Source organism: Cavia porcellus, unplaced genomic scaffold (assembly GCF_034190915.1).
Source record: "Cavia porcellus strain 051 isolate PalLab524CR breed Dunkin Hartley unplaced genomic scaffold, mCavPor4.1 scaffold_2, whole genome shotgun sequence".
NCBI classification, from domain to species: domain Eukaryota; kingdom Metazoa; phylum Chordata; class Mammalia; order Rodentia; family Caviidae; genus Cavia; species Cavia porcellus.
In genome coordinates, this window is record NW_026947485.1 from 13,443,153 (window position 1) to 13,452,920 (window position 9,768).

General features: G+C 37.7%; 1 long non-coding RNA gene across 1 annotated transcript in view; it reads left to right on the forward strand.

The window, feature by feature from the left end:
* The window catches only part of LOC106027714 (uncharacterized), a 126,547-nt gene that overhangs the window by 98,259 nt on the left and 18,520 nt on the right, over nucleotides 1–9,768 (forward strand). Inside the window, exons 4-5 of the long non-coding RNA XR_010044013.1 lie at nucleotides 1,359–1,449; nucleotides 2,491–2,717. This is a non-coding gene — a long non-coding RNA (uncharacterized LOC106027714). The remainder of the gene's footprint in view (nucleotides 1–1,358; nucleotides 1,450–2,490; nucleotides 2,718–9,768) is intronic.

Consider the following 9,768-nt stretch of genomic DNA (forward strand, 5'->3'; position numbering starts at 1 on the left):
ACTTCAAATCTGCCCCTGATGATTAGGTGAGACGACTCTCTCTTGAATTTCAGATCTAGGTAGTCAACAGCCGACTACACAGCCAGCTTTGATGACCCCTGAAAACTTAACCCATTTAAGCAAACATTAATTCCTTTTATTTTTCTTTTCCTTTACTACTTTAGCTTTTCCAGCTTTTCCAAGCTTGATGGATGACTTCATCCTAAGCCAGTAACGTGGAGATTATCTCACATTTTCCCATTTCTTTGTATTCTACACATCCTGGACAAACCTGTGTCAGTTGATTTCTGAGATATCTCTAAAGCCAGGTTACTTTTTCTCACTCTATTCTCACTGCTTTTGTTCACACTCACTTCATTTCTTGAAAGTGCCAATGGCTTAATCATCATAGTATCTGTTTCCTTACCTGTATACTATGTAGCAATCCTGCTTTCCCTTCCTCCCTCCACGGACAACACATTCAAGAAATGAAGTCATTCTTTATGGCAGAGTAGTACTCCATGGTATGTAAATTCCACATTTTATGTATCCATTCATCTGATGGATATATAGGCTGCTTTCAAGTTGCAGCTATTATGGATATTACCGCTATAAACATGGGCATGTATGGATCGCTGTAATATGAAGTATTTAAGTGTTTTGGCAGGATAGCTAGAAGGGGATTAGCTGGGTGAAATGAAATTTCTAATTTTAGTTTTTGGAGGAATCTCCATACTGATTTCCATGGTACTAAAACAATACAAAAGAAATGAAATCAAAGTTCTCTTTCTGAAATTCTTTCAGCTGTTGAATTTGCCCATGCTCATTTGTTTGATTTGTTCTCTGTGTTTGGAGGAATAATCCTGTCTTCATGATGCCCTTCCCTTCGGAATGTCAGGGTAGCCTGACTCTAAATAGAATTTGGGAAACAGTAAGATTCTAAGAGCTTGGATTACCAGTCTCCTAGAGCAATGAAACTCACTGGGCACCAGCACAGGGCCAGGCCTACTGGTAGACCTTGGCAGTTCTTGCCAAGCTGTGTGCTTCTTCTCTGGGTCTGCAGTTTGCTTCTCAGCTTCAGCTTCTTGGAGAACCATGTTCTGGGAAGACCGCCCGTCTAGACCAACCACCAAGGACAGTTAGAGCCTTAGCACAACTCTCAGGAGATCTCTCACCAGGGTCAGCTTTATTTTAATGTTATTGTTGTTAGGCAGAAGGAAGTAAGTCTAAAAGTTTGCTGGATCAGCAAAATGACTATAAATGCTACATTGTTAAAATGATTAATTTGCTAATTTGTTTGTGAGATACTCTGTCTAGGCTATTTCTGAGTCTAATTAGCTAACCTGAAATAAAGCTTGGTGAACTTGACTTTTCTTTAGCAGATCTGCTGGAGCCTCTGATTCATTTTCCATGGGATGTGATTGTTCTGAAATTCCAATTTCTCTCACGATTCTCTTCAAATCGTCAAAGGTAACCAATTACTTTTAGTAAAAACCTTCTTCCCAGTGACTTTTTCACATGATGTGTTATCCTTGTCCTTTCTCCCTTCCATTTCTTGAACCTGTGTGTGTATCCAGACCCTCTCTCCACCTTTTCCTGCTCAGGCCTTTGTCATCAGTTCCCCTATTGAAAGTCGGGACCAATGCCAGCTGGAGAGGGGAGCCTCTCCTTCTTATTATTATTTCCTGTCCCTTCCCATCCAGTATGGGGTAGGTAACTTTCCAGGGTTCTGCTCTCAAAAATGAACCCAGGCCTAACCTTGGCCTGGAGTTGGTGTCTTTCCTGAACTCCTTATTCCCCAGACTGACAAATCAAAGCCACAGCTTATAAATTATGTTACTCTGTCCCTCTGGTCTCCTATGGAACCTAAGGCTTAGTAGTATTGAATATAGCTTTGTTGACTATATTTAAGAATAAAGTGTAGGTCTATGGAAATACTGCTTTTAATGAAATCTCAGACTTTGTCAAATTATTTTCTATAGATACCCTGGCACTTCTTTGTTTGTGTTACACCCCACGGACTGCTTGTGGAATGTAAAAGTTGGACCAAATATCTCATGCAAACCATCATACACCTCTGAGGGAGAAACATTGGATTCTGTGATATCTTAATAGGCACTATGAAGAAGGATCTTTAACATATCTATATATTAAGACTTATTACCAAATATTTTCAGACTTTGACTCGATTAACTTCTTGGAGAAGAGAGTTTGTAAGGTACTATAGCTCTGTATTCTACATGGAGTAAGATTGGATCAAGGCTAAATTTTCTTCACCATTTTGTACAATGTAGACATTTTCATATGTCATCAGAATAGACACTAGCAAGGTTTGACTCATTTAGTAATTCCCACTGAAATGAGGAAGCGATTCTAAAAGTCACTTCTGTCTGGGTATCCACTCACACAAGAACTTGAAGATTAGGATGATGTTTTCCCATTCTCAAATCACAACCTTGTTCTAGTCTGTCAACCTTGACTCATTAAATGAAAATGTTTTCTTTGTTGCAGTAAACTGATTTCCCATCTTTCATGTCAATAAAAAATGAAAGCTTGACTTCCAGAGTTTTGGAACGCCTTAAAATTCAGCTCTCTCAATGAGTGTCCAGTAGTGATGAACTGAATCTGCCACTAGATGTCACCGAGTTTTCAAACAAATGGCTTTAAAGAACATTTCAAGGAAAGTTGGCTTGAGACCTAAGATGTCTGTGCTGTTTTCCGTGGCATCCATAGAGTAGGTAATGTAGTGATCATTCATCTTAGCACATTTGCTGTATTTAGATTTTGCAATTTATTTTGCCTTATCCGGCTCTTTTCATTTTGAACCAGAATGCATGAGTGGTACTTTTCATAATGCAATACTGATTTTGTCTTCCTTTATGAAGATGTGAAAACTATTCAGAAGCACAAAACGATATATATTTAATAGCCTTTCCATTACAGAAAGCTAATAAAAATTACACTATGAATAAATTTTACTTAGGAGATTACATTCCATTTCTCTTGGGAAAAATGGGTACTTTATTTTTATGTTCCTTTGTAAATGACTTCAAAATCTCACAAGTTCTGTGTACTAGAGTTTTGCAGAAGTTTTATCAACTTTTCAAAAAGTGCTGCTAAATTGTTGTCATCAATTATAAATGTTTCCATATGAACTCCTGATATTATGTCAGTAATACTTTGTCATGGGGCTGAATATGCATCTGATTTTTCGGTAGAAAAAAAAAGGTAAGATTAAATGTAAGAAAAGGTAATCAGTAAAGCATAGCAATCTCACACTTGCATATTTTATAATCTCTGATCACAGCAGGAATAATAGTTATCTAGTTGTATATTTAAATAATAGGCTTTCAAAATCGCAAACCAGACTTAGTGTTATTATGAACTGATGCATGTTCCTCATTTATGTTTTTGAAAAGATTTTTAATGAGTAGAACTTCTCGCAAATGACTGATGTTTAGAACTAGAAATCTCATTTTCTATCCAATGCATACTTTTCATCTTTCCATCTATTTCTCTGGTGAAACTAGAAATACTCAGGTTGAGACATGAAAAATATCTTCCTTCAATGCCATTATCCTATCAGATCTATCTTATTTACACACTGTTCATGGAACAGAGGATTTCCCTCTGGGAAAGCCCATTTGTTTTCCGATTAAAAGATAACATACATCCAAAATAGGACAAGGATTATAACGTGTGGTCAGTGTCCTATTGTTCTTCTCAGCTGCTAGCAAAGTTGGTTTTAAGATTGACCTTGGTTTAGCCTGGGGCCTTCCAGCCCTCTGAGGCTGCTTCTGTGATACTGAAGGCGACTATGACTTCCTTCCTCCTGTGGCTAGGTTTTGGGAGACACTGAAGTTGTTTACTGTTGTGGAATGAAATATTTTACCCATACCACGAGATGAATGGATGACAGATAAAGATTTACAAAGGAATAAGGATACTCAAGGTTTCTATGTTGAAGAAATGATATTGTGTGATTGTTACTTTGGTCACATTAATGTATGGAACAAGGGCAGGGCTGGATAAACATTTACTGAGTTGACTCATAGAAGGATTTTTTAAAGTATGTACAAGTTCTTTTTGCTACCATGAGGAAGTCTATGTTCCTTTCTCTAAAACATTACATTGTCTTTTGCACAGGAAAATATCATAATGGTGTATCGTCAGGACCACATATTTCAGTCTCCCAGAGTGGTGGAGTTTTAGCGATGGCTTGTTGATCATATTCTTTTGCTGGTCTACGTTGGTTCTTTCACTGATCACAGACTTGGAGCTGGGCGTAGGTGATATATTATACTTTATTTCAGGGAAAGATACAAAGAAAAGACCTTGGAAGGAGAAAAGGGGTATGCATGCACTTGCAAGGGAATTCATTATGGTTAAAGATGCAAATAGTAATTGGAAAAAGCTGAAGTTAAGGTACTTACCATGTGGAAATTTAAAACCATGAATTTTGCCTCTAATTCACTCTGACTGTTGTTCATCTCTTGGGGGAATGATATGAAGGATAGTTTCACATGATCATCATTTTCCAGAATCGTGTGCCATCCACTATAATTACATATAATTGCTCTGAATATTTCTTGTCACTATTGGGAAATTTCTGTTTACTTCTTTACCTGTGTTCCAGAATGGAGACTTCAGAAAATGGATTGTTATCTTATGTAGGCATGAATTCATCTTAGGTAAGACCCTGGAAAGTTAAATATAAAACGATCCCATGCATTTAAAAAATATTAAGTCATAAAGGGAGGCACTTATGTCTGAAAAATTTCAGGATAAGCTCATTCAGTACTTTTCCTGATATCCATTTATATGGTGTTTGAAGGCAAATTTTATGAGACCAGTGGTTGTCACTTGAGCAGGGGACCATCACACTCATTTATTTCCAGAGAGAACAGCTCGGCTACCACTGCTACCCAGGGTATGACTGGGTTCCCAGGGCAGGTCTGCTGCATCTTGGTTCCCTCCATTACAACTTGGCTGATTTCTATGATTCACTTAAACTTACTGTTGCAAACTTTCTTCATCTCGTGTAAATGGAGCATAGTAATATCGCTTATCTCTGGGTTGGGCTTGTTGTGAGTTGGAATGAATCAATACATATATTTTAAAACAGAGCCAGGCACATAGTAATGCTCAATAAATATTGCTTATTGCTATTATTACAGTTATTATAATGGAGTTCAGCCTACTGCTTCCTTTGAAAAATAGAACAATCTCAAGTCCAGAAATGTTCAAACCTACCAATCAAGATTATTAATGTGTGAGAATTCTCTTTTCTGCACTAAACGTTTTGCCCTATAAAATTGGAATGAGTTCTGCAGAGCAGAGCAGTGAAGTGTGTGGGTCAGTGCTTGGTGAACCCTGATAAATTATTCTTTGATGAATTGTCATTTTCTATTCTTCAAAGAGGCATTAAGAATTTATAACAATGTTCCAGTTGCATTACCATTTGGATGGTGTGTTTATGCTAATTTCTACTGCCAATCTTAATTACTAGCAGTTAAACTCATTAAAAAATAATCCCCCACCCCACAATCTTTTGTCTGATTCACCTTGCTTCCTAGAATATTTCAATTTCCTTTTGGTTCACTTGCCACATGTATCAAATGATTTATTCACCAAGCACTGTAAACTCAAGTAACTTTTACTCATTTTCCAGGCATTTACTGAGTGTTTCTGGCTGCTTTGTGGCCATCCAAACATTTTCCATACAACCTTAGAGGTCATCTGGTCTTCCAGATCACATATTGCTAGCTTATTTTTATATGCTCAGGGACAGGTGGTTCTCCATCTGTTACTTGAAGGCCAGATTCTTGCTTGGGAAGAGCTTGTACAATAGCCTGGTGAACCTTTATATAGAACCAAAAGTAAAGTTATAAAGTTTTCATGTTTTTCAGGCTGATAAGTAAGGCTTTGTGGTATTACTTACTTGCCCAAGCCACAAACTGTGTAACAACATTTGAGAAAAAGAATTTAGATACTCTGACAACTAAAATACAACTTTATCATTGTATCTCTTTGCTCACCAGCATTTACTCTTGCAAATTAAAGTGCCACAAAAAGCACTTTAGAAAATAAAACTAGACAGTGTAATGAAAAGAATGCTTGCTTTTGTGGTAAGAAGCTGTTCGTAGGAGGCGAGGCTTTGTTACTGAGCAGACATGGGAGATACCATCAAAACTGCACAAGGCGCTGTCTTTTCAGTGGAAGAAGAAAAAGCGTGAGATACAGTTGTCAGGGCTGGTAGGATTCTTGTTTCAGGAATGGTGATACATCTTTACTTCCTGGTTGGCCTCACAATGGACCTTTATTTTACAAAAATGGGTCTAATGCTTGCTTATCTGAGAAAATTTATGAGAGGACTTCATGATTTTAGTTGAAAAGCTTAAGACTTATTGGATTTGAAAAAATAGGATTTCTTCCAAGGTAAAGGAAACTACTAAAAATTGAATGAGGGGGCAGAGAGAGGACTGTGGATCAGTGAGAAAAATTAGAGGTTTTCACGTCTCCATAATTTTGTTTTGGGGAAAATATAAGGAAAAGTCTTTGATGGCTTTTATGCTGCAGTTAAAAGGTAAAATGTTGAGTGAATTAATTTGTTAACTACAAAGTATTGAGTTGATTTTAGAGGTTTAAAAGCTGATGGGCAAAGAGCAAAATAGTTTCAGTGATGATCAGTCAAGCGATTGGAACCTACATGGTCTTGCTTATATTTCCCATTCACCTGTGACCCAGAAAGGATTTTGTACTAAAAAAAAATCAGCTGTGTTTTCTCGCCTAGTAGTGCCCTTATGAATGGATGCTTTTTCTGGCCTTCATTACTGGTCTTTAGGTTTGGAACAGCTTGAAGATGGAAAGTAGAATCTCTGAAATACCATTATCCCAACCCGCTTTACACTTAGGTTAGATGCCTGGGCTTTCCCAACATCACTCTTGGCTTAGTCCATGAGGCGTAGGCCAGCTAGAGATGTAGTTTCCTTGAAGTTTTGTGTGATTGTGCATTGCAGCCCTATTCTAAGTCTGAAGGCTCAGAATAATTTGGTACATCTTTTTTCAAATCTTATTCTCAGTGTGCTAAACCCGTGAAAGGAAGACCAGGCATCTTACCATGAAATATTGTTGAAACAAACAAATATGGAGACTACTCACTGCTTCCACAGCAAAGGTAGGGAAAGAAACTGTAGGAAAAACTATAAATTACATTCTGAAGTAATCTTGCTCCACACATAGTTTATCTGTAATTTGAGAGTAGTAAATAAGTGTCCAGCCTCCCAGTCAGACTTGTGAATGTCCATCTCCCTCATAATCACTGAAGACCTGGCTCTTATCTTTCTACCCTGGATCTCCCACTCGAGGCCCTTGCCAGGTGGGTTGTTTCCAGTATTTAGATATTCATAATCCAACTTCTTTTGATTGCCAGGAAATCTGTATTCATTTTCTTCAAGGAACTCTGAATGTGTCCTATCTTTGTTATGTTCTTTTATTTTGAATTCTAGGGGGTCCAGTTGGCAAATAACTCACTTTTCCTTTTGGGCCAGAGAATGGTGATTTTGTCTTGTTGTTTCCTATGGCATGACTATTTTCTCTTTCTTTTCTCTCCAAGATATCTGGCATGACTTACCAACTGGCATTCCAAAATTCTCTGACATAAAATTCAACTCACAAAGCAGTTTATGAATCATACAGTGCTCTATAAGTGAGCAGTTTATTCTCTGTATGAAAATAACTATATTCACTAAAACTTTGATTTTTCTTAAATATTTGTTTCAAGAAAAAAATTTCTTTGAAATAGAAGAGGAGAAAACAACTTTGGGATCATTTCAAAAGTTTCAGAAATGGATGGCCATTGTTGCTTTTATATTTGTTATGTTGTAACTAGCTGTGAGAAAACAGAGTCCATGGTATGTTGTGTGATTATATTATTGTTTCTGATTCCCTGAAAAGACTCAGAAAAATACTTCCAATAGATAGTCCACAAAATTGTCACAACTAGTGGACCAAATGATAGTTGCCAGCTGGTTGTTCAATTGGCCCAGTAGTCCCAGTATGAGACTGAGTATGACATATTTAAACTAATGCCTCCGAATTGCTGAGACCATGGGTCTATAATGCAGGGAGACGTGCTTTTATCTGTCACTCTAGTCACAAAGTTACGTTTTGCTCCCAAAAAGATGAGCAGGATCAAGACCTTCCATTAGCTGATGATGTGCCGGCTAATCTTGATTGTCAAGGTGACCGTCAAGAAACTCCTGGAAGGGTGATTGGATTGTGAGGGCATTCACATCCTCAATGAGTTAACCCTATTGATGAGTTCTGAGCTGACTGACAGGGCAGTTAGGAAGTGAAGTCTGGTTGGAAGCTTTTCTCCACCATGCCCTTCTGCCATGATATTTCTGCTTTGGCAGCAGCCAACCGTGAACCAAAGCTTCTCCATTGTGAACTAAAATGAACCTTGCTTCCTTTAAGTAGCAAGTGTCAGGTATTTTGTCCTAGCAACTGCAAAGCTGACCAGTAGAGATGGAAATTGGAGAATTCAGAGCAGAAATGAATAGCTACTGTATTACAGAGGTGTCTCACGCACAGTAGAAATAACCTGGATTCGTAATAATACGAATGGTTGGAACTTTTCAGAGCCATTATGTATGTGACTTTCTTAACAGTATGTCTGACACATAGCAGGTAGTCAAAACTTATAGTTGAATATGAAAATAAAATACAATAGAGAGAATATATGCCTCCACAATGGTAGTTATGAAGACTCAGAGCTTTAAGATGAATTATAAGTAATTATTGGTTAGAGGCTGAGTTCTTTCCCTTAAATGATAAGCTGGATATTGATGCCTTGTTATATAAAGTCTGTCTTGGAAGTCCTCAATGGCTGCCCATTTCCCTGTCTTCAAACTCCTCAGGAAGCCATGTGCCATGATTCTGGATCTGCCTTACTTCCTTAACCCAACTCTCCAAAATCTGTGCATTAATTTTATTAGTTCACTTGTTCCTCAAATGGATAAAAACCTGTAGCAATCCATACAATGGGATAATACTCAGCAACGAAGAAGGATTTACTGTCAATGCATACAGCACAGACAAATCACTAAAACTATGTCACCCAGATGAGTGAGTACATAGTGTATAATTAAATCAACATGTAATTCAAGGACAGACAAAATTAATTCAGGATTGTAAAAATTAGAACAGGAATTGATGATGGCTAGTGAGAAGTGGCTTAAAGGTAAGCAGGATGTTTTGGGGGGCAATAATGTTCTAAGTCTCCCCTGGGGTGTGAGCTATGTAGTTGAATATGTTTGTAAAAGTTTATATTAAAGTATGCATGTTATGGTAAGTAAATTTTATCTTATAAATGCAGAATATGTTGCATTGGGTTGGGTCTTAGTGGCTTTGTTCATGCTTTCTGTGATTGAGATTTATCATTGCTTTGTACCCTAGAACTTCTGCCCTTGAGAATGCCAGACACATCCTGGGATTACTGTCTCAACACTGTCTGTTTCATTGGATATAAAGAATCAAATCCCCAGGGGCTACTGTTGGCAAGCTGCATCAGCATTGTCCTTTCTGAGTCAGCTGGAGGCAAGGGGTACAGTGAGGTTGAGCTCTCCACCATCAGAGCTACCTACAGAGCTTATAAAGGAGCAGAAATAAGGGCAGTGTCATATCCTATACAACACAAATGGCAGTGTCTTTTTTAAGCCACACATACATGTTGTCAGCACTATTGTTAAATCATAGGTATTAGTATAACTTTTCAACTCATAGACC